We start from the raw sequence: 23,776 nt of genomic DNA on the forward strand, positions 1-23,776 counted from the left end.
CTCAGCCTGGGCCGGAAAGCTCAAAGAGCCAGGTCTTCAGGTCCTGGCGGAATGACCGAAGGTCGGGGGCAGTCCTAAGCTCCACGGGCAGCTGGTTCCAAAGGGCAGGCACACCCACTGAGAAGGCCCTCCCCCTGGGTGTTATCCGCCAGCAGTCGTTTACAGGCGGCACCCTGAGAAGGCCCTCCAAGTGGGAGCACACAGGACGAAGGGAACTTGATGTCGGCAGTAGGTGTTCCCTCAAATATCCCGGACCCAAGCCATTTAGGGCTTTATAGGTCATCACCAGCACCTTGAATCTCACCCGGAGGGCAACCGGAAGCCAATGTAGCTCGCGGAGTAGAGGTGTTACATGGGAGTATCGGGAAACCCCCATCACAACTCGCGCAGCAGCATTCTGCACCAGCTGAAGCCTCCGAGTGGTCCTCGAGGGCAGCCCCATATAGAGAGCGTTGCAGTAGTCCAACCGGGAGGTCACGAGTGCATGGGTGACTGTGCGTAGGGAATCTCGGTCCAGATAGGGTCGCAACTGGTGCACCAGGCCAACCTGGGCAAAAGGCCCTCTGGTCACGGATCCTATGTGATCTTCAAAATTGAGCCGTGAATCCAGGAGGACGCCCAAGTTGCGAGCCCTATCAACGGGGGGTAACACCTCACTCCCCATCGTTAAAGATGGAATAGTCTGGTTAATCCGAGATGCCGGTATGCATAGCCACTCAGTCTTGGAAGGATTGAGACGAAACTTGTTTCTCCCCATCCAGACCTGGACCGCCTCCAGGCAACGGAACATCACGGCGAGGGCATCACTAGGTTGGTTCGGGGTGGAGAAAAAAAGTTGGGTATCATCAGCATACTGATGATACCCCACCCCGAAACCACGAACGATCTCGCCCAGCGGCTTCATATAGATGTTGAACAGGAGGGGAGAGAGAACCGACCCCTGAGAAACTCCACAAACGAGGCCTCGGGGCGGATCTCTGCCCTCCTGTCAACACCGACTGCGAGCAGCCCAGGAGATAGAACCACCATAAAACAGTGTCTCCCACTCCCAAACCCGAGACGCCGCAGTAGGATACCATGGTCGATGGTATCAAAAGCCACTGAGAGGTCTAATAGGACTAGGACAGAGAAACAACCCCTGTCCCGAGCCCGCCAGAGATCATTCACCAGCGCGACCAATGTCGTCTCCATGCTGTGCCCGGGTCTGAAACCCGATTGGTATGGGTCCAGATAATCAGTTTCCTCCAGGAACAGAGGAAGCTGGTGCGCCACCACACTCTCAACAACCTTCGCCAGAAAGCGAAGGTTGGAGACCGGATGATAGTTATTTAAAACAGCCGGGTCCAGGGCAGGCTTCTTGAGGAGGGGCCTCACCACCGCCTCCTTCAAGGTGGAGGGGAAGATACCCTCCTTCAAGGAAGCAGTTATTACTGCCTGGAACCAGCCTCGTGTCTCCTCCCGGGCCGCATAAACCAGCCAGGAGGGGCACGGGTCCAACAAACAGGTGGTGGAGCTCAGTTTCCCCATAATCCTGTCCACATCATCAGGGGAAACAGGATCAAACTCAGTCCAGATAAAGTAGACTAACCAAGCAGCATCACACCTGTCTCCTCTCTGTTCTGTGCACCCTCGGATTGGGAGAAGGAATGGACTCCACCTTCTCTTCATCGCTGACTGCTGGCAGCTGCTTCCAATCCTCACCTGGAGGCTTGCTGCAGCTGCAGTTCTCTCAGCTCAGGCTCAGTGTGTTATTCATCTGGTTGACACCACTGTGGCTGTTCCATCAGCCCCAAGTCATCTGATCACTGATCCAAGCCACCAAATCGCTCCATGCTCTATTCTCCTGATTCCTCCTCCTCAAAGCTTGCGTCTGAAGACAGGTCCGGCGGTGGATCCATGACAATGTCTGCAAGTCATCAGACATCAAATAACTAGGTTTTTCTCTCCTTGCAAATTTCTATGAATTTTTACCTTTCTCTTGCTGGAGGTACTGTATCATATTAAGAAAGACAAAAGATAATTGTGGATTACAGAATAAGAGAATATGAGAGCATACAAATATAACTAGCAACCACTTTGGGCCAGTGTAAGACCTTGGCTAAGATGAAATAATAAATGATATTCATTCTGAGATCAAAGCATCTAATATAAAAAACTAGACAAATGATTTTGGCACCTCTGATACAAATGCCATAAACACCTCTCCCATCCTGGAGAAAATTGTAATATCAGATGTTGCCAAGACTATCACTTAATCTAATGATAGGTTGGCCTTTACATATAAAATTCTATTGTATTTCCACATACGTTCCACCTCACCATTTATGAGCATTAACACTTCATGTGCCTTTTAGGTTGGCTGGGAGAAAGAATCTTTTCCATCTTTATGCATTATAGGATTCTTATCACTGTCAACATATTTCATAATAAAGTCCCAAATTTTCCTTGAATTCTTCACCATCAAATCTAAAAGGAAAACTTTTGGTTTCCGTTTTATTTTTATTTTAAGAATCTTCTGTATTAAAATAGAAATCTCATCCCAATATTTCTTTGCCTTATCACAAGTCCACCAGAGATGATAAAAAGTATCTTCTTTGCTTTTCCAACATACATTTGAAACTCCTTTATACATTTTTGACAATTTCTCAGTTGCTAAATACCAACAATACATCATCTTACAATTTTTTTCCAAAGTATAATTCAGTGTGAATTTCAACTCATTATTTCACGTTTCCTAACCAAAATTCTCTGCCCATTGGATCATACAATCCTTAGCAAGTTCATTTTGAAAATTCTATTTCAACAATTTATAAAACTTAATAACATGTTCTTCATTGACACACAATGAAATTTCAAATCATACACAAAATCATGACTTCTCATATTTAAGTTAAAATTTTCTTTTAATTGTAAAATATGTGAATTAATGGAAAATATGCCCTACCAACTCTAATTCTTTCAATTTCACCTTGAATAAAACATAATATCTCACCATAGGTCCACCAAATTGGTCTTGCATCATTGCTTTGCTGAAAAAAAAAAGCTTCTTGAGGTGAGAAGCAAAGAGATATTTTAGGAAAAAGCCTTGTTTGTATTTAATCCAAACTCTTTGGATAGCATGCTTCATAAAATAATTCTTAAAATCTACATTGACTTCAACATACAAGTAGGCATGCCATTCAAATCTCAAATCATAATCTATTATTCTTCGAGGTTATCCATTCCTTTATCCAAAAACAAACAGAAAACTTCAAAATGTAATTTTAAATCTGCTAGCCTCAGGCCTCCTCTCTCTTTAGCATCGTGCAACAATCTGTATTAATTATTATCATTTTTCTCTTGCCATATAAATTAAGAAATATTTTTTGCCATTGCAAATGGAATGCCAGTTATCAAAATTGGTTACATCTGAAACAAAACAACACATTGGGTAAAATATTCCCTTAGTTACAGAAATTTTCCCCAACAAAGAGAATTGTAATTTATCCCACCTTAATAAGTCCTTTTTAATATTATTCCAGTCACATAGTTGTTCTGAAGCAATTTTGAATTTGTATTAGTCAGTGCAACTCCAAGGTACTTAATCTTTTTCTCCACTTTAAAACCTGACTACTCTCTCATTGGTTTCCTCTTCATTCCATACATATTCTTAACCAACACTTTTATTTTTTGTTTATTTCTTAAAGCCAGCCAGAGCACCAAAGTCATCCAACTTTTTCCTTACATATTCCATTATGTTTTGTAGGTCTTATAAAAATCAAAACCAAGACATTAGCAAAAGCTCTCTGAGCATTGCTTTTTTAATCTTCAAGCCTAATATTTTCTCATCCTGTCTTATGTCTCTAGTCAAAACTTCCAAAACTAAAATAAAAAGAGATAAAGGAAATCCTTGTTTTGTATCTTTTTTTAATCTAACATGGCTTCTCTTTTTTAATATGTTAGCGGTGAACTTTTTACCTCTGGACTTTGCTTGGACCACAGTTTAAGCACAATGCTATGTTACCTTTCCTTGCTCCAGTTATGGGCCCCCTTGCAAAATTTTTCAGCATAGTTACAAAGCCACAGTCGGCCAGTTCGAGTAACACTTCCTATAACAGAAGCGTTTGTGGTTAGCCTCTTTAACTTCTTATGGTAAATGTCAGTGTAGGTTTATTGGTAGCAGTTTTTTTAACTACCGGTATCTATATCAAGCAAAAGCATAGGCAAAGATGGACCAGCTCTGGTTGAAGTGAATTCATGGCTCACTTATACAAGTCTCTTAATAGTTTGCTAATAAATTAACAGGCCAGGCACTCATTACAATAATTTCAATACTGGATACAATGTTCCATAGAAGTAGCTTATTTGCACCTAAACGCATTAGGGCTCTTGTAAATAACTCAGGCAGGGATAGGTTAGTAAGAATGCATGCTTTGCCTCTTGTTTTTGTAACAATTAGTAGATCTATAGTTCAATTCCCCCCTGCTCTCCTCCCACCGTTTCCAACAGATGAGACTTAATGAAGTACATGTGAATATTAAGGAGTTTATGGGGCATGATGGTTTCTAAAGTAAAAATTGTACATTTATCTAAGTACAAGGTTAGATATGGATGAGAATCTTCCTATTTCACAAACAGTTTCTATTAATTTATTCAGAATAGTGGCTCATCACCACAGAAGAAATTATTAGATATCCACTTAGCCTGAACTGCTGTACTTATCCATCATGCTAATTGTAGATATGAATACTCCGCATATTTTTCCTCTAGGAAAACTGAACTGACCTCTCTTGGCTATAATTTATTTTGGCTTCTCTACAACAGGAAGTATTTAGATGCAATTTAAAAGCACTGGAAGAAGAGACCAAAAATGTTTGTTGCTATGGGAACCAATGCACTGTGGCTGCAGCATTGGATTCTGTACTACTAACCTTTGGAAGGTATTCCAGTCCCATGTATTTTAGCTTTGTTTTCCAGCTTTTTCTGTTCGCCGAAATTTCAATAAAGGTTTGCAGAACACTTCAAGCTTTGCTTGTTTAGCAAATTGAACACATTTTGAGTAAATATATGTTTATGAATGCAAGATGAACTATTTGATTCAGCTTAGTCTTTTCTCCCTTCCCCAGTCATTTTTGAACATGCTAAATGGCAGGAAAATTGCCACACCAAACGTTGTCTTTTAAGTAAACACACTGAATAAACAAAGCCTGCTCGAGTCTCTCTTGCTATTTGTTTTGCACATTTGCGAACATGTTAACGTAGCGCAGGGAAAAATAAAAACGCGCACAAAAATCCACAGCCGAGCTCATTTTAACTTCACAGCGCATTTAAAAAAAACAACAAGGCAAGTCCTTCCTATTATCAGGATTACTGGACAATCATCCCATTATTCGTAATCCGCACCCTTAAACCCACTGCATACAAAATGTATCGAGTTTTAATTTAAAGAACGCTTGCATGTTATTCTCCTCTCATAATACGCTGGAGTAAGTTTTTAATAACTTAAAAACACACACACACACGGCACCGTAACAGCGCAGGAGCCACACTTGAAAGAGCTACTACTTTCGACTGTTTATATCAGGGGTCTTCAAACTTGGCCCTTCGATGACTTGTGGACTTCAACTCCCAGAATTCCTCAGCCAGGCAAGCTGGCTGAGGAATTCTGGGAGTTGAAGTCCACAAGTCATCGAAGGGCCAAGTTTGAAGACCCCTGGTTTATATAATTCATATAAAAGACAAGCCCGCCGTGCAACAGCTTTATTAGCTAACAGAGGGCGCCACAGCACCAGAAATAAAACTCTTCCCAAAGAAGCGTCCTTGCCGTTGCAGTCTCGTGCTAAACACCACGCCGCGCTCGCTCTTAAGAAGACGACTGATGATGGTGGGGTCTTCTGCCTCTCTTCCGGAAGGAACCAGACGCTCGTAGATGAGGGAAGCCTTATTAATTATTGGGTTGTGAAAGAAGGTGAAAAGAGCTCATGAGAGTTGTTGTTGTTGTTGTGTCGGACGGGCTCTTCCAAATCCCGGAGCGCGCCTCACCACGTCCAACGAACCCTACCACAGAAAACCCTCAAGAGCCCCGTCGTGTTCGTTCGCCACCCCGCTTTCCATTGTCTTCGCAACCGCTCGGTTTTACGAAGAAGCCCTCTGCGCGCCTTTCAAACCGCCTCTAAAGATGCTCCGAGGTGGAGCGCGCCTTAAAATCCCTTCAGATGGCAAGGAGGGCCAGCCGGCTTGTTGAACGGAGAGCCCCGACCGTCCCTTTCCAGCACGAAGACGTCGTCGGACCTTTTTCTTTTTGTGGGGGGGGGTGGGGACGGCGGAGGGAGGGTCCGTCTTTATTCTTTTATTTTTAAATACATACTTCCAGTGCTTTTTTTGTAAAAGAAAAAGGTGCCGGAACTCACACACGTCATACAACCCACCTTGCCTACCATACAAGGTTCCATCCAAAAAAGGTGCCGGAACTCCGTTCTGACCGTTCTATGAGAAAAAAAGCCCTGCATACTTCATATAATCTATACTTCATCCTGGCTTCGAGCTGTCGCTCCTCCAGAGATAGCAGACCAAGACCGCGTGTTGCTCTCTCCCTCCAGCGCGCGCTCGCTCGCTTTCACTCCCATTCCAGTCTCCCAGGGATGGTTGTCGGAATTCGCGCGCGCGCACCGTGAGGAGGCTCTCCCAAAAAATACGGGGTGGGAAGAGGGGATACACACACACACACACACACCCCTCTGGAGACTGAAAAAAAAAGCCCTTGTGAGAAATAAGAGAAATCCGCCCGAAGAAATCCTGAATTCTATTTTATTCCCTCTCGCCGCCCCCCAACCTCTTAAGAGCCCCTTTTCGTGGGGCATTGGCAGCTCGGGCAACAAGCTACGTTTAAACGCACCTTCCAAACCGCGTCTCCTCTTAAAGAGAGGCAAAGCCCAGGTGTTTTTTTTTTAAAAACCACAACACACACCTAGCTTTGCCTGTCTAAGAGGAGGCGCGTTTTGGGAAGGTGCGTTTAAAGGTAGCTTATATATAAACCCTGGGCTCAGGACGCCCCCTTAAGGGCGAGCCCGAGCGAGCCTCTCTTTCAGCGCAGGAGCTTGCGTGGAGTGGGGGGAGGGAGAATAATTTAAAAAAAAAAAGAGGAAGGGGAGAAAAAGCCCTCAGTAAACCGGGGTGGGGGAAGAGAGAGAGAGTTGTGTGTGTGTGTACTCGTGTGCGCGCGCGCGCATGTGTGGCTTTTGAACTGCCCACACAAGACTTGTCAGAGAGAGAGAGAAGCGGGCGGGAGAAGAGAAATGCAGAGGCAGTAGCGGCGGCGCCGGCGTCGCTCCAATCAGCCAGCTCCAGCCACTCCACTCCACTCCCAGCAACCGAGCGAGGGAGATCTCCGGCGACTCAGTGGGCGCGAGGGCTTTTAAGCCGGGCCTCTCTCTCTCTCTCTTTGTGACAACCCCCCCCCTTCCAACCTCACCCCCACCCGCACGAGCTCCCGCGCACAAAAGGGGACAAGAGGAGCCGAGGCAAAGAAGGTAAGGGAGGCTTGGCCGCCTCTTTCGTCGCCTTCGCAGTGCTGAGAGGTCGATTTGGCCAATTGATTTGATTTCTTTCCTTCAGTCGGTCGGGGTTTTTTTTTCCTTTTCTTTTTTGCACCCTTTTTTTTTGCACCGATCTGGGGCAGGTATATTTTGTATGCGTGTAGGGATCTTGGTGTGTGTGTGTGCGCGCTGAAGATGAAGCATCTTGCCCGAGGTGGGTGGGTGGGTGAACGTGTGTCTGTGTGTGGGGGGGGGGGGGAAGAATTACGGTCTAGGGGAAGAAATGGATCGTTTCTTGGGAGTCGCCTTACGGGAGAGCACATGCCCGGACGGGCGGCTTTTACTACGAAAGGGGACGGTTTTTGCGAGACGAGCAAGGAAGATGTCGAGAAATGAAATTCTTCTTTGCTATATAACACGGAACATCCGCGGGATGTGATCGCCCTACGGAGAACGTAACGGGGGAAGATCAGGGCGTGGGGGCTTTTAAAGAAAGCTCTTTTTTTTTAGAAAGCCATTCCCTCGCCTTGCAGGAAAAAGGCGGCGGCGGGGGTTTGGGGGGGGACATTCATCCCGGCTAAGATCCTGCAGAAGATATATATTTTTATATATATTTTTTTTGGGGTGGTGGTGGTGGTGGATGGACAGAAGGGAGGGAAAAGGCAGGGAGCGCTTGTAGAGCCAACGTTGCGAACGATCCTCAGAGCTTGAGCTTCCGAAGAGAGGAGGTTTCACACAGTGTTACCTGTGGAACACTTTGCAGAAAAGTCCCAAAACATTTTTTGGGAGTGCCCTATGGTCAAACGTTAACGAGTAATCGTGCAGATCTTGAACTGAAGAACGGACGGGCGGGGTGGGGAGGAGGGAGGTAAGGCTACTTCCTTTTGTAAATGGACATCTGCCAATTTGAACCATTCCGGCAGGTCTTGATTTGGGGTTGGTTTGGTTTTTTTGTTGTTGTTCTTGTTGTTTGCTTTGACGACCCTAAAGAAAAAAGAGCTTGTGGTTAGTACTCGCGGATGTGACTTGGGGAAAGAAAAAAAAAAGACGCTGCCACAGTTTTAATCCCCCACGCTGGTTAATACAAAAGCTGCAAGAAAAAGAGCTTTTAAAAAAATGCGGAGATCCATCTTTATTAAGATCAGAATTACTGCACAGATGCTCCGCGCTCCATGAATATTCATAGGAAAGACCCTTCCCCCCACACCTCCCCCCCCAGCAAATCTGTGTGTCTTGCAAATGCTAAATCCTGCCGTTTTCCTTCCTTCTCCACCCTTGCGGTCTGCCTTTTTAGGATGTGCATTTAAATTGTAAACCCTGGGAATGATAAACCCAGCCACCCCTATTTAATAAAGGGATGCTTTTAAAGGAGCCCTCAGCGGTGTGCATGCTTGCACAGGATTTCTGCCACATCATGTAGATAGGTGAGAAAACCCTCCAGTTTGGCTTCTCTTTTGCAGTACTGCAGGGGAAATGAATGAAAGTCTTCTGTAATTACCTATTCCTTTGTCTTCGTGTGGCGCATGCGTAGGAGAGCAGGGTGTGGAAGAGAGATGAGACAAGTCGTTCCATCCTTAGACAGGCTCATATCAGAATTATTGCAACAAAGACTGGCATCTTGAGAGAAGAAATCACTCAAGATCTATAGGACAGCATTTTAGGAAAGCCGGTCATTAGCAGACCCCACTGAAATAACAATTGCATTGGCAAATACTGTATTGGCTTTAAACCCAATGTTTAAGCATGAAATGTGCAATCCCACATGGATGAAATTATATCTAATACTAGAAGATACTAATACTTGTTCGTGGCAGAATGGTTAAGGCTGTTATTAGTGTAATGTTACAACTCAACAGTTTTATGGCAGGAAAAAAAGAGATCTTCTCTGTCATTTAAATTAATGAAAAATCAAGGTAAATAAATGAAAATGGTGGGTGTAGGCTGTGGTATATTTTTCACTCTCATGCCTTGCAAAATGGCTCTCAAGCAACTGCTAAGAACTGGGGCAACCATTTCATTGCATTTTCTACTCATCAGCTAGTATCTGCTAAGCTGGCCATCTTGTCTGCAAACATTAGAAGGGTAGTTGAAATGCACTAATTAGGCTGATCCTTTGGAAGATAACAATTAGGGACTGTCAGTGTGTGTAATGCAATTAAATTCCACATTTCATGATGCTTAGAAGAAGCTGTTGCCATAGCAGACACTCAAGCTGCTACCGTTATTCAGATTTTTCCACCTTAAAGGGGTGCTTTCTTTTCTGTAATGGTTTCCTCCTGTGAGGGCAGAAATGGATGAAGGTATTTAGACTCCCACCTTTACTCTATCCCCTCCTGAAACTCCATTTATTGCTTCTGTTGTTTTTCTCAGTCATTGATTGAGCGCATGATAACCATTCCCCCCCCTCCTCTGTACTAACATGTAATAAAAGCTGGCTACTTGTTAGGAACATAAAGATAATTGGGTTTATTTTAGCGAAGCTTAGTGACTGCATCCACAGAGTTTAGTGAAAATGTTGCTATTATAGCAGATTCTGGAAGTGAACAAATTCTTTTTTTTTATTGATAAAGTCTAATCGGTAAGGTGTGTGCAATTAACACTCATCTAGATTCAACAGTGTAAGAGAACTGAAACATTCTATGTTTGTCAAGTAGATCTTTAGGATTGTAATGTTCCCTTATTTTTTTTAATATGGTAATATGTTTCTTATTACGTGGGTGGTTGATACAAATGGTCAAGCTCATCTCAGAAGATGTTGGTTGCCTAGCATATTTATAACAGAGGAAATGATAGCAATGAACCAACTTAAATTGTCAAGCTTCTCTCAGATAGAGATCTACTAAGAGATTTGTCTTATCAAAAACTGCCACATTAAAAGTGAATAACCAGTGGTAAGCCCAAGTGTATGTATTGTCCATCTCTCATCTATCTTACCTTATCAGTCTGGTGAATAATAATTCAGCCAATTAAATACTATCTTGAATGGTGATTGGGTATCTTCCATCTACAGGCCTCAAAATCAATTTATCGCTTTACCCACAGATTTTCCAAAATAGCGACAGAACCTGTGTGAACACTACCCAGGTTTGGTCTGGGTGAGGAGGATATTTTACCAAAGATGGGCAAGTTTTTCATCAAATTTAAAAAGCCACAATTGGAAGTATTCAATTGCTAAATAAAATAAGATTGTATAAAAATGGGAGTATTTGTGGTTAACTTTTATACATTGTAATAACTACAGCAGTTGTCTCAATTTGTTGTTCAGCATTCATTTAATTACAAAAAAGACACAAAGCAGACGTATATATAATTTTGCCATACTAAATTAGCTAGCAGTTGCTTAACTATTAGACAAGAGTTGACCTTCTGAGAAACAACCATATGTCTGAGACTTGGAAGTGGGGCTATTCAAAGTAGATATGAGAAGAGAAAATAGAAACCAGAAATTTGGAAGGAGAATAAGGCTTTTTGTTATATAAGACTTTCTAATAAAGGGTCTGTTTATTACTGAGTATTTCCAAATTATGGAATAAATAGTCAAGTTGTCATTTATATAGTTTTATTTGATGAACTATATATCTCAGGTGGCTGGATGGAGTCACTGAAGCAGTAGGTGTGAGCTTAAATGGACTCCAGAAGATGGTAGAGGACAGGAAGGCCTGGAGGAACGTTGTCCATAGGGTCATGATGGGTGGGACACGACTTCGCAGCTAACAACAATATATCTCAGGGCTATTTTCTACCTTGAAATAATACTTATGGCAAACAACTCCCAAGAATCTTCTGTATCTCTTTGTTGATTTTTGCAGCCTACACTGACTCCTTTTTCCCTCCTTTGGTTTGGTATCTGGTAAGTTGTTAAACCATCTGATTGAGTAATTCAGGAAATTTGTTAGTAAATTAACTGCTGAGGAAATCTTATCACATGCAACATTGCTGCTCTGCAACCGAGAACAAATTCTAAATGAATACTCTTAAGATCTTGCTCAAGTGATCTAACATTGCTTAAGTTCTGTTTGAGATAATATTTATAGTCTTGTCTGCTCTCTTTGCCCCTTCAAACATATGTTATAAATAGATGGTAAAGAAAAAAATAGTGTCAAGCTGTCCTAGAAAACTGCAGTTAAAACATATTTTACAATGTCTTTTATTTTCCTTTCATTGTTGCTGAGTAAGCATTCTGTGTAGGTATATTTATACTTAGAAAACCATATTTCATAAGAAAAGTAGAAGTTGTTGAAGTCTTTGCTGAAATTTGCAACACAAAATGGAACTTTTTTCTAACACCCTAAGTTCTTTTTTATCTTTTTTTCAAGGTCTCTTTTGAGTAAATGATTGACATCCATATATGTAATACAGCAACCAGAGGTACATTTCTTAGAGTTAGCAGATGTTGCTTCCATGTGACATATTTATAAAAATATTAAATGATCTGATGAAGCTGCTTTGTCATTAATAGTCAGTAATCTAAATGCTAAACATGTTTGCTTAGAGGTAGCTTCCAATTTCATTAGAAGACAGTTCCTGGTAAGTATGATATAATGTGTTTTTACTTGGAAGAAAGTACTATTGAGTTTAAAGGAACAAATTCTCAGTATAGCATGTACTTGAGAAGATTATCTGGGCACTAAGCCTCTTCTCAAAAAAAAAGGGGGGGGAGCAAACTTCTTTTTAAATATATTTCATTGGATTCATTGCTTGTCCTGTTATGTAGTAAATCTTTAATTCTGCCTATCAATCACTTGCAAAATTTAGTTTTTAATGGAAGCCTTTGCTTTTTGTTTGAAAATACCAGTTCACATGTTTTCAAGAAGATTTGTGCAAATGATGTGCTTTGAAAGTGAGAAAATAAAATCCTGCGAAGTGGGTCTTATTTTAGGTAAAAAAGCAGAATTTCTATGCTTCCTTGCTTTTTTCCTGCTCCATACATCATCTTCCGTCTTTGCCTCTCTTATTCCAGAAAAACAGTTCGAAATTCTCAGATTTATAACATAGCACAAGCAGAGTATAGTATAGCTCAAGCAAAAGTCTATCTGCTAGAAGATGTATAATTTATGGGATTAGTTGGAATTTGAGTTTTCTTCTGTAGATCACCACTGTGATTATGGCCTAGTATTACTCTTGATTGCTAGCTAGGGAGTGTTGATTAATTGATATTCTTAAAGTATTGTACAACTATTTTGCTAGGTCTTGGCCTAATTAGTGAGTTAAATGTCTGGAAGTGATGTAGCTTTAAAGGAAACCATTTTCAAAATGATATGCCCTTCCTCCTATCCCCAGTTAGCTTTTGTCTCATCTTTAGCAAAAACACATACAAACCCAAAAGGGTTTCGTAGAATGCAATACAGGTAGTCCTTGACTTATGGTCGCAACTGAGCCCAAAATTTATGTTGTTAAGTGAAACATTTGTTAAGTGAGTTTTGCCCCATTTTACAACTTTTCTTGCCCTTGTTGTTAAGTGAATCATTGCAATTGTTAAGTTAGTAAGCCAGTTGTTAAGTGAATATGGCTTCCCCATTGTCTTTGCTTGTCAGAAGGTCACAAAAGGGGATCACACGATCCCCAGGACACTGCAACTGTCATAAATATTAACCAGTTGTCAAGCATCTGAATTTTGATCATGTGACCATGGGGATGCTGCAATGTTTGTTGGTGTGAAAAACGGTCATAAGTCACTTTTCCAGTGCCATTGTAATTGAACGGTCACGGTCTACCTATACATTATCTCCCTCAGATTGAATGCCTACTGAAAATGTAACTAACAGACCTTCTTGATCAATATTTCAAACTCTATAATCAAATATAATAGAATTACTTTGAATTCCATTCTGAAGATATGTATTAAAATTAAGAATCTGGAACTTACCTATCCTACCTCAGTTTGCCTTTATATGCCATTTGTGGCTTCTTTTGCATTTTCCCCTACTGTCACTGTTATACCCTGTTGCAAGTGTTTTATGCACACCAGCTCTTCATTCTGCAATGTCTGGTCCTATTTTGTCCCATTTAAAACTACCTTATTGCATAGGGCAATGTTATCTTCACATTAAGAACTGTATCTGGCAGTATGATAATACTTTTCTATGCAATAAACACACACACACACACACACATACATACGCTACAGGACAGGATTGGTGGATTTGTCTTCACAGTTATATAGTCTGGTATAGACTTAATTTGATTGGCAGATTTGGGGATCCCCCGCCTTAATTTCAATGTTTTAGGATGTTGCCAGACTGGACTAGATATGGCTGAAAGCTACTATGGTGCTATGATGTAATGATGACCTCATTTAGACAGCAAAACTGTATGATCAAGCACAAAGAGAGTTGTTTTTCCAAGAAACAGTTTGGTCATGCACAGTATGCTGCCAAATGAAAAGAATGGTTTTGTCATATATCTGATACAGATATGAGATGAAATATGTGCTTATAATGGTATTCAAATAAAAGTCTAGAGCAGGGACCCTAAAATGGGTCTTCAAACTTGGCCCTTTTACGACTTGTGGACTTCAATTCCCAGAATTCCTCAGCGGTTGAGGAGTTCTGGGAGTTGAAGTCCACAAGTCGTAAAAGGGCCAAGTTTGAAGACCCCTGCCCTAAAACAACCATTTCTGAACTACTAGGGCTCTAGCAGCATTCAGATGCTTGATGGAAGGCTGTGGAAGGCATGAGAATTTTTCCTCTTGTTTTTTTTTCCTCCAGACAATGAAGATTGAGGCAATTTTAACTAGATTAATAAACAGGTGAATGAACCCAACTTTCTCTTCATCAGATCTGTCCAGATATATAGGATTACAAATACCCTACTTACCTGGTATATAGCATAGGCTGTCTCAATCGTATACAGGAGGAATATGAATGCTAAGCATGGCCTGCAGCTAAATGTTTTGGAAATTATTATCCTTAATCTCACAAAGTATTGATCACAGAAACATGCACACCCTTTGCTTAACAAAGGTAGTATGGTTATTAAATTATGACTTCTTTCATTATACAACAGCTTGTGTATATGGTTTGTGTGTGTGTTTGTGTGATAGTAAAACCTTCCAGAAAGTTTCAAGTGGTGCGGGAAAAAAAAAAGAAACCTACTATATAGATTAATAAATCAACCACAGTTAGAGCATACAGAAATTGCATTGGAGAAGGGCAATGCTAACAGAAAAAGAGTAAAAGAAATATAAAAAAAAACACATAGAATTGAAAATTATTAGTCTCAGGTAAATCCTTCAGGGAAATGCCAGCTCTCCTTAATATCTCCATTAAGGAAAAAATACTGCTTGTCAACACGTCAATAGGTTATCTATGTCAGATAATTAAAAAAACAACAACCCAATACTTCCACACGTAGAAACACCTTAGGCATTAGTATTTTTTCTACTTTGATCTCCATTTTGTGGGACAGTAAGTAGGTAGAATGGGGCAAGCTTAGAGAAAATGTCTTCCTCCCAAACACCAACCCTTTTGGTGGGTTGAAGGATGAATGTTTTAGATTAAATAGCTGAGTTGATTCAGGAAATAAATTGGGGGGAAAATGAGCTGAAGGGTGTGAACTGGTTGGCCTCTGGCTTGTCAATCATTTCATACTGCAGCTAAACATCAGTAAATGAAGTCAAGGAACAAATTCCTAAAAGCATCAGAGACTTGAAAATAGAAACCATATGCAATATAATACAGTGTCCCGTGCATTAAGTAGTGTACCAATGAAAAGAACATATGGAGAATGGAACGTACTCTTAAGAATATCCATTTCTTCCTGCAGTATCTTAGTATCATATATACTGCCATTTTCTTTTTTTCTAAATAGTTATATCTAAATATTTGAAAATAACTTATTCTGAATACGGTAGGTTTGCAGAATGAATGAAGGAAAGTACAAAAGTAAAAAAAGTAAAACTGTCCTAGTTCAAACAATGTTTCAGGTTGTAACTTTGCCATTTTTCAAAAATCCTTTTTTTCAGGAAAAATATATTTATTTTATTCATTCTTCAGAGTCATCCAAAAATAGAAAATGGATCCAATCCATGCAATATGTTGCATTTCTTCCTATTTTATTTTTTTCAAAATCTTCTGACAGTAAAACTACAATAATATTATACAACCAATAATTTGGTGTTGCTTATTTTTTGTTACATTGTTTATTCAAAGTTTTTGAGATTTGTTTAATTTCTAAGAAAATATAATTACTGGTGAGATGGGTAGCATATAAATTTAATAAATAATAAAAACAACCCTTCATTTTTCCTGTTTCTTTTCTTCCTTCTTCCTTCCTTCCTTCCTTCTCCCCCCCCTCCCTCCCACCCCGTGATCATTTTCAGGTCTATTAATTTCCCTTTTCTGATTTTATAAGGGTAAACAAGAGAAATCAAAACTGAAAAAAGGAATAAGATTTTAACAAACGAAAGATGAAATAACGTGATATTGATAGAATAGTGGAGAGAATAATGTAGAGAAAGATAAAGTGGCTTAGCCTATATGAGAGTTAGTGTTGTCTAATGACTGTTTTCCCCCTTTTCATGTAAAACATGAAATGGCGAACCTTTTAGAGACCGAGTGCCCCAAAACAGGCCCCGCCTCCACCCTGCCAGCTCTGCCCCCATCTCACCCCCAGCTTGCCCCGTCCTGCCCCGTCCTGCCCCACCTGCCACCCACCGCCTCCACAGCCTGCCACAGATCACCCAGGAGGCCCAGCAGCACCATGGCAGCCACGCCCTCTGCCTGCGCCCCGCAGAATCAACTGCGCACGATGGGGCATGAGGGCCATCCACGTTCTTGGCTTTGCTGCTCCATGTGGGCCATGCTTGGGGGCAACTCTCCTTGGGTGGCTGCTGGTGAGGTGGGGGCTGCGGGGGAAGGCTGGGCTGGCACGACAGCATGCGTGCCTACAGAGAGGGCTCTGAGTGCCGCCTATGGCATGCGTGCCATAGGTTTGCCACCAATGATTTAGGTGCAGAAGACAGAGGAAATGAAGTACTTCCCCAGTTGGTATCTATCTCGAAAGTTTGCATAGATACCTTTATGATGGGAGAACATTCCACAAGGAGTTGCTTCCTCCTGGTAAACAGTATGCAGACTCTTAATCTCAAAGATTTTCTAATTTCTTGAGTGGAAACCATATACAGCCATACAATTAAGTGTTTCTACCTACATAAGTATGTAAACCAGTTGGACCCTAGCTTTCACTATCCTTGCTAGAAAACTACAAAAATTCACTTGCTGGTCTCAAGTTATTTTTCACTGTCATAGCAAATGAAGGGAGTAGGAGGGTTGCTGCAAATCTCTGGACACATGGCTTATGTTCCTATATAATGGTGCAAATTCCCATAATCATTTAAAAATGCACCGTAGAGAAAATTAAAAATTTGGAGGGCGGGTATATTGCAGAAGCAAGTCATAACATGATATTATTTTTTTAATATAAAGACTCATAACATTTCTTTAATTAGCACTCATTAGAAATATTGCAAAGATCCTTTTTTGTTCTTTTAATAAATATTTAAAGACTTTCGAGAACATTTCTTTCGACCCTCCAACGGACCAAATGCTGTGTACTGTAATTCCTAGATTCCCCAGTTTTGCTTTGCCCACCATCTTCTGCTTCAGGCAAACTGACATCTCCTTGATTGTGATTTCTTTTCGGAAACGTGGACCATAGATGGCACTGAGCTAAGGCTTAACAGAGAGGAAAGGGGGGAGAAACTTGCTGAGCAGAGCCCCATTAAGTGATAAATGTCCTGTGCCATTTTTAATCATCGATTTGATGACTAAGCCATAGCAGTCTTACATGCTGTGCCAAGCCATCAAAGATCGTTTGAAGACTGTAGTATTTAATTTGACACAGCACACCAAGTTGTGACAGCATTGCTCCTTCAATAGCATCATTGGATTCCTCTACTAAAATACAAAAGTAGTATCTATTCATGTAAGAATATTAATTTCAGAAAATGTTCATTTTAGCTGTTGCTAAATAGGGTCATCAACTAACAATATTTCACTGTGCCAAGCTTGAAATGCTCAGAAGCACGGTTTCAAATAATCAGTATTGGCTTTGGGTTTGACGTATGTATGTGATGAAATTGGAAATATATTTTGTTTTAATCTTGGAAATCTAGCTATGTTTAATTTTTTTCTATGAAAAATTCCAACTTGGCCATATTCCAATGGTTCAACATTTGAAACAAGAGTAACAGGCTGTTTTTCTGAGTATTTTTTTTCCCTGGGTTTTCTAGCCATACAAAAGTATGAGGACAGCCTTTCTTTACTTTAGGATCATAAAAATAGGTAATCGGCCATTTTTCCCCCTGCAGGTTGAATGGCAGAAAGCAGTCAGTATGGGTTCTCACCCTGACTCATTTAGGAAACAAGTTCACGCAGCAGGATTTTAGAGTTTTGCTTTGTTTTTCTTTTGGAGTCAGTCTGTTCTCAGTAGAGGCCAAATAAGAAAGCATCTGCTATGTTAATATGCACTGGACTTGTCTGCAGCCATTTACTTTTACACAAATAAATAGCATTACTATTCCTATTCTACATAAACACACACTAACATACACTAATGCACTAAATTTTGCAAACTAGCTCATATGCCCTGAAGACCAAAATCAACAAGCACATGTACATAACTTGGAATGCAAACACATGCGTACCAAAATCAATAAATTGATCAAATACCACCTAGAAGCCTTTGCAGTTTTAAATACATTTAAGACTAGGCATCAAATTTACAAAAAAGAACATACACAGAGTGTAAACATACCAAAGCTTAGCAGACTGACCAAGACATCCAACACAGTCCTAAGTAATAATCTTTATATTTACACCTTACAATTTGAGCAGTACTAACAACAGTTTTGGGTGAAGCAGAATATGTAACATGCCCACCCATCTGTAGCTATTTGTGTTTATTTGCATTTTGAAATTACCGGTACCTGCTTTATTTAGGAGTTTACAGGGCAACAAAGGAAAGTAGCACATAAAGCCCACATGCAACCCACTCAAATGAAGTCAACATTTCTCAATAATAAAAAAAAATATATGCACTGCTGATAATTTATGTGCCAGGTAAGCTGTTTTTTCTAACTTGTGCAAAGGGTAGTAGCAAAATAGAGCCCACAACCTCTTCAGTCCTGGCCTTGCTAATTAACGCCTGCTGTACTGGAGTATTCCACTCCACTTATCCAGTCTGATTTGATAACAATAAGGATCATCAATTTTATCTCTGTGGCTGTGCTGGCTAACTTGGAAATGAATTTACCAGATTAACCCAATCAGAAACTTCAAAGGTCCAGTGTAATGTGTGCACAGTACGTTCAATAGCCATTTTACAATAGGTTTCAGCTTGAAGCATTTCGTGCATCCATACTTGGGTGTCCTGCTTAGAACCACCACTGCTTTTGCACACCTCTCCTTTAACTCTGCACAGGCACTGAGCTAAGTGCTTATGTATCTAGCCTCATCTTACATAATGTATCCCCCCTCAGGCACAAATGATAAATCAATAAAAAAAAACTGATAGTGGTGGTGGCAGAAACAGCAATGCTGCAAGAGTGATTGGAACTAGCGGTACAAATGTCATTCCTGGGTACTCTGGAAATGTTATATTTTACAGATGTACTTTTGACATTGGGAAGCAAAGTAACTGGTAACTCTTGGGGCGTGTTCAGTGAACCTTTGATAATAACTATGCTTGGATGCCTGATGTAGGCCAGTAACATTTCTCCCTCCTCCCTAAAAGTAATGCATTTTACCATTATAGTATCCAACAATAGTTAAATAATAATAGTATTGGGAAGAGAAACATTTGTGAAATTGTTTTAATGCTATTGTTTGCTTCTACTGAGCTTAGTTGCAAGTGTCTACCAAATAAAAATATTATAGCATTGCTTATTTAAATCAAAGACGGCTCCTGGTGCCTATACATAAATGTCCATATGATTTTCTTGGAAATAGTTTGCCCCACTGCCTCCTTCCGGAACATAATTTCAGCTACAACTCTTTAACATTCCCATCCAACTCTTGGATCTCCCGCTCTAAGGAAGGCATTTCTGTCATTTTAATACCTTAAGCTTATTTTTCTGTTCGATTAATTTATTGATTGTTATTTAGAGGCTAAGATGCATGCCAAGAGATAGGAAACACAGGTAGTCCTCAACTTACAACTCTTCGTTTAGTGACTGTTTGAAGTTACAACGGCACTGAAAAAAGTGACATGACTGCTTTTCACACTTATGACCATTGCAGCATCCCCAGGGTCACGTGATCGAAATTCAGACGCTTGGCAACTGGCTCATATTTATGACGGTTGCAGCGTCCTGGGGTGACGTGATCCCCTTTTGTGACCTTCTGAAAAGCAAAATCAATGGGGAAGCCAGATTCACTTAACAACCGTGTTACTAACTTAACAACTGCAGTGATTCACTTAACAAATGTGGCAAGAAAGGTTGTAAAATGGGGCAAAACTCCCTTAACAAATGTCTCACTTAACAACAGAAATTTTGGGCTCAATTGCGGTTGTAAGTCAAGGACTACCAGCTTGTGGGTATAAGAAAAAGAGAGAGAAAAAAATATCAATGAAGACTGCACTGTTCCCAGGCAAACCTAATAGGTAAGAGCCTTGGTGTTGGTCTTTAATAGACTGGGAGGGGGGTGTTTAGATGTCAGTTATGTAATAAATAACTTTTCATTAACAAAAGGTTTGTAGAAAAAGGAAAAAGCATGCAAATTAAGACAATTATATGCATGGGCTTAATTCATTGCAAGATAATTGAATTGAATTGAATTTATTAAATTTATATGCCGCCCTTCTCCCTAAGGACTCAGGGCGGCTCACAACAATAAAAAGTTAGAAAAAACATAAAATACAAAATTTAAAAAAGAATTAAACCATAAATGTAATAAATACATAACAATTAACCCAATAAAACCAAATTTAAAACTATAGTCAGTCCAGGCCCGATTGTTGGAACATCTATGTCTTCAGGTCATGGCGGAAGGACCGAAAGTCAGGGGCTGTTCGCAGCTCCGGAGGCAACTTATTCCAGAGGGTCGGCACGCCCACAGAGAAGGCTCTCCCCCTGGGGGTCGCCAGCCGGCATTGCTTAGCCAACGGAACCCTGAGGAGGCCGACTCTGTGGGAGCGAACCGGGCGATGGGAGGTTGACAATGACAGCAGGTGGTCTCGTAAGTACCCCGGACCTAAGCCATGTAGGGCTTTAAAGGTAATTACCAGCACCTTGAATCGCACCTGGAGGGCAACTGGAAGCCAATGCAGCTCGCGCAGGAGTGGTGTAACATGGGAGTATCGAGAAACTCCCATAAGCACCCGCGTGGCCGCATTCTACACCAGCTGAAGCCTCCGGGTACACTTCAAGGGCAGCCCCATGTAGAGAGCATTGCAATAATCCAGGCGAGAAGGGACAAGGGCGTGGGTGACCGTGCATAGGGCATCTCAGTCCAAAAAGGGGCGCAACTGGCACACCAGGTGAACCTGTGCGAAGGCCCCCCTGGTCACAGCAGTTAGATGATCCTCCAAGTTAAGCCGTGAATCCAGGAGGATTGTGGGCCCTTTCTGAGGGGGAGTAATACCTCCCCCCATCAAAAGAGATCGAACATGTTGGACAATACGAGATGCCGGTATCCACAGCCACTCGGTCTTGGAGGGGTTCAGCCTGAGCCTGTTCCTTCCCATCAAGACCCGCACCGCCTCCAGGCACCAGGACATCACGTCAAAGGCATCACTGGGTTGGCTCGGGGTGGAGATGAACAACTGGGTATCATCCGCATATTGGTGATACCTCACCCCAAAGCCATGGATGATCTCACTCAGTGGCTTCATATAGATGTTAAACAGGAGGGAGAGAACCGACCCCCAAGGCACCCCACAAGTGAGGGGCCTTGGGGTAGATCTCTGCCCCCCTGCCAATACAAACTGCGAGCGGCCCGAGAGGTAGGAGAACCACCGTAGAACAGTGCCTCCCACTCCTAACCCCCCGAGCCGTCACAGCAGGATACCATGGTCGGTGGTATCAAAAGCCGCTGAGAGGTCAAGTAGGACCAGGACAGAGGAACAGCCCCTGTCCCAGGCCCGCCAGAGATCATCTACCAGTGTGACCAATGCCGTTTCCATGCTGTAACCGGGCCTGAAACCAGACTGGTGCGGGTCCAGATAGTCCGCCTCATCCAGGAATTGCGGGAGCTGAGCTGATGGTATTGCTGTTGTCACAAATTGCTTTGGGAGGAAATCCCTAATATGGTGAAATGCAAAGAGAAAGCAATAAGACAGAAAGAGAAGCAGCAATGAAAAAGCAGTGGGTCCTTTTACATTGAACAGGATCCCTTCTAGAGTTGTTCTGTGTTGAAAATAGATAAGATGAATTGTCAGGTGAATGCTTACACACAGTTTTATGAACACCAGTACAAGTATTTGCGCTCTCTCTCATTCTCACTATATAGATATAGATACAGATAGATAGATAGGTAGGTAGGTAGGTAGGTAGATAGATAGATACATGCATACATACATAATATACATACATACAAGATGTATGTTGTGACATTGGATGATGGCATGTGATGCAACAATGTTCTACCTGAAATATTTGGTGCTTATGGGACCATTTGCCTATTATGTTTGTTTATCTTTTTCAAAAGCCACAAGATCTGGAAACAAGGGGAATGCAGATTCTCCACAGACTTTTTTTTCTGCATCAGATGCCGGATCTCCTGCTGCCCTCTTGGCTAAACTACACACAAATTCTCAGAATGTGTATGCTGCACTACAGGTTTTCCCAGGCTTTTGTGCAAAAAAAACCACAACCATGGTTATATAAATGCACTGGAACCATAGGGCATTCTCATTCCATGCCACTTTTCCCAATTCTTAGATTTTGGTAATGAGCCAGGATTTGGTGGGGGGGGGGAGGGAGTGCTGACTAAATGTGCAAGGCAGTTTGATGTTCCAGTGAACCACGGGTGTGGACTGGATTTAAGCTAAGTGCTGTAAAGTCTCTTCGCATGCAGCCTATTTTTGAAGAGAACAACATGTGTCAATGTAATTGAAAGAAGGATACTTCTTTCATGTCATAATAGAATATTTGATATCTCATCTGAATTAGAATAGAATAGAAATAGAAATAATAGAGCTGGAAGGGACTTTGGAGGTCTTCTATTCCAGCCCCCCTTGCTCAAGCAGGAGAACCTATACCAGGGGTGTCAAACTCAATTTCATTGAGGGCCTCATCAGCATTGCGGTCACCCTCAGGGGGACGGGTGGGTGTGGCCAGGGTGGGCACAGCCTACTGGGTGGGCATGGCTGGAGTGCATGTGGCCTACTGGGTGGGCATGGCCAGCTCTACATTTTTCGTGTCAAGGGTGCCTATAGGGGCCTGGCCAGGATTGGGACCGATCTGAGGGTCTCTGGCTGACGGAGATGGGACCAGGGCAAGTGCCAAGGCATGGTCCACTGGAGGAGCCTCACTGTTCCTCTCAGACCATGCGGGGGGGGGGCTGGATGGTGGCGCAGAGGTCAAATACTCAGCCCAGCCCTCAAGCACTCGCGGCACTAAGCCCAGCCCTACTTCCCCAAGTGGGCGCCCAGCTGCACTTATGTCCTTCTCAAGGCTGCTGCTGCTGTGCTTGCTCTCCTTAGCCAGGTTGCTCATGATGGGTATGAAGGCAAAGTCAAGAGGGAGGCGCACTCCCTCTCCATGTGAAGAGACCTGGCTTTGTATCCAAAGCTTCCTTAGCAATAGGACGGGAGACCCCCCCAGGATAGGCTGGGAGGAGGGGGCAAGGGGATGGTGAAAGGGCAGCAGGGAAGGTCTAAGGCAGGACTTCCCTCAGACCCTTCCTCTCCTTCCTTCCTTCCTTCCTTCCTTCCTTCCTTCCTTCCTTCCTTCCTTCCTTCCTTCCTTCCTTCCTTCCTTCCTTCCTTCGAGTGGTGGGAAAATATTTGAGATGAGGGAGGGAGAACAACAGGTAAGAAATGCAGCTGGGGAAGTGTCATCCTTCGTGAGGAATGAAGAAATGTACCATCGCCTGGAAGTGGCCAGCACATGGCCCTCGCCTACTTCACATATCCGGCTTGGTAGGCTCTGGGGTAGAGGATGCCATGAGCAGCACGAGTCAATGTTACCTTTGCAATGCTGCCCAGCCCCCAGCCTGCCCAGTTTTGGCAGGCAGCGGGGCGTTCTCTTCACAGTGCTGAGAGGCTGAGCCAGGTGGCATGAAGCTGAAGAAAAGTGCAATGCTGCCCAGCCCCTAGCC

The 23,776-nt window shown here is 42.1% G+C and overlaps 1 protein-coding gene across 2 annotated transcripts in view; it reads left to right on the forward strand.

Annotated features, from left to right (window-relative positions):
* The first annotated feature begins 7,030 nt into the window (after window positions 1-7,030).
* The window catches only part of BASP1 (brain abundant membrane attached signal protein 1), a 78,161-nt gene continuing 61,415 nt past the window's right edge, over window positions 7,031-23,776 (forward strand). For both annotated transcript variants that reach the window (XM_081323250.1, XM_081323249.1), the window contains exon 1: window positions 7,031-7,508. The gene's annotated coding sequence lies outside the window, so the exon portion shown is untranslated. The remainder of the gene's footprint in view (window positions 7,509-23,776) is intronic.

The sequence above is a fragment of the Vipera berus genome, assembly GCF_964194415.1.
Source record: "Vipera berus genome assembly, chromosome: 3".
Lineage (NCBI taxonomy): Eukaryota > Metazoa > Chordata > Lepidosauria > Squamata > Viperidae > Vipera > Vipera berus.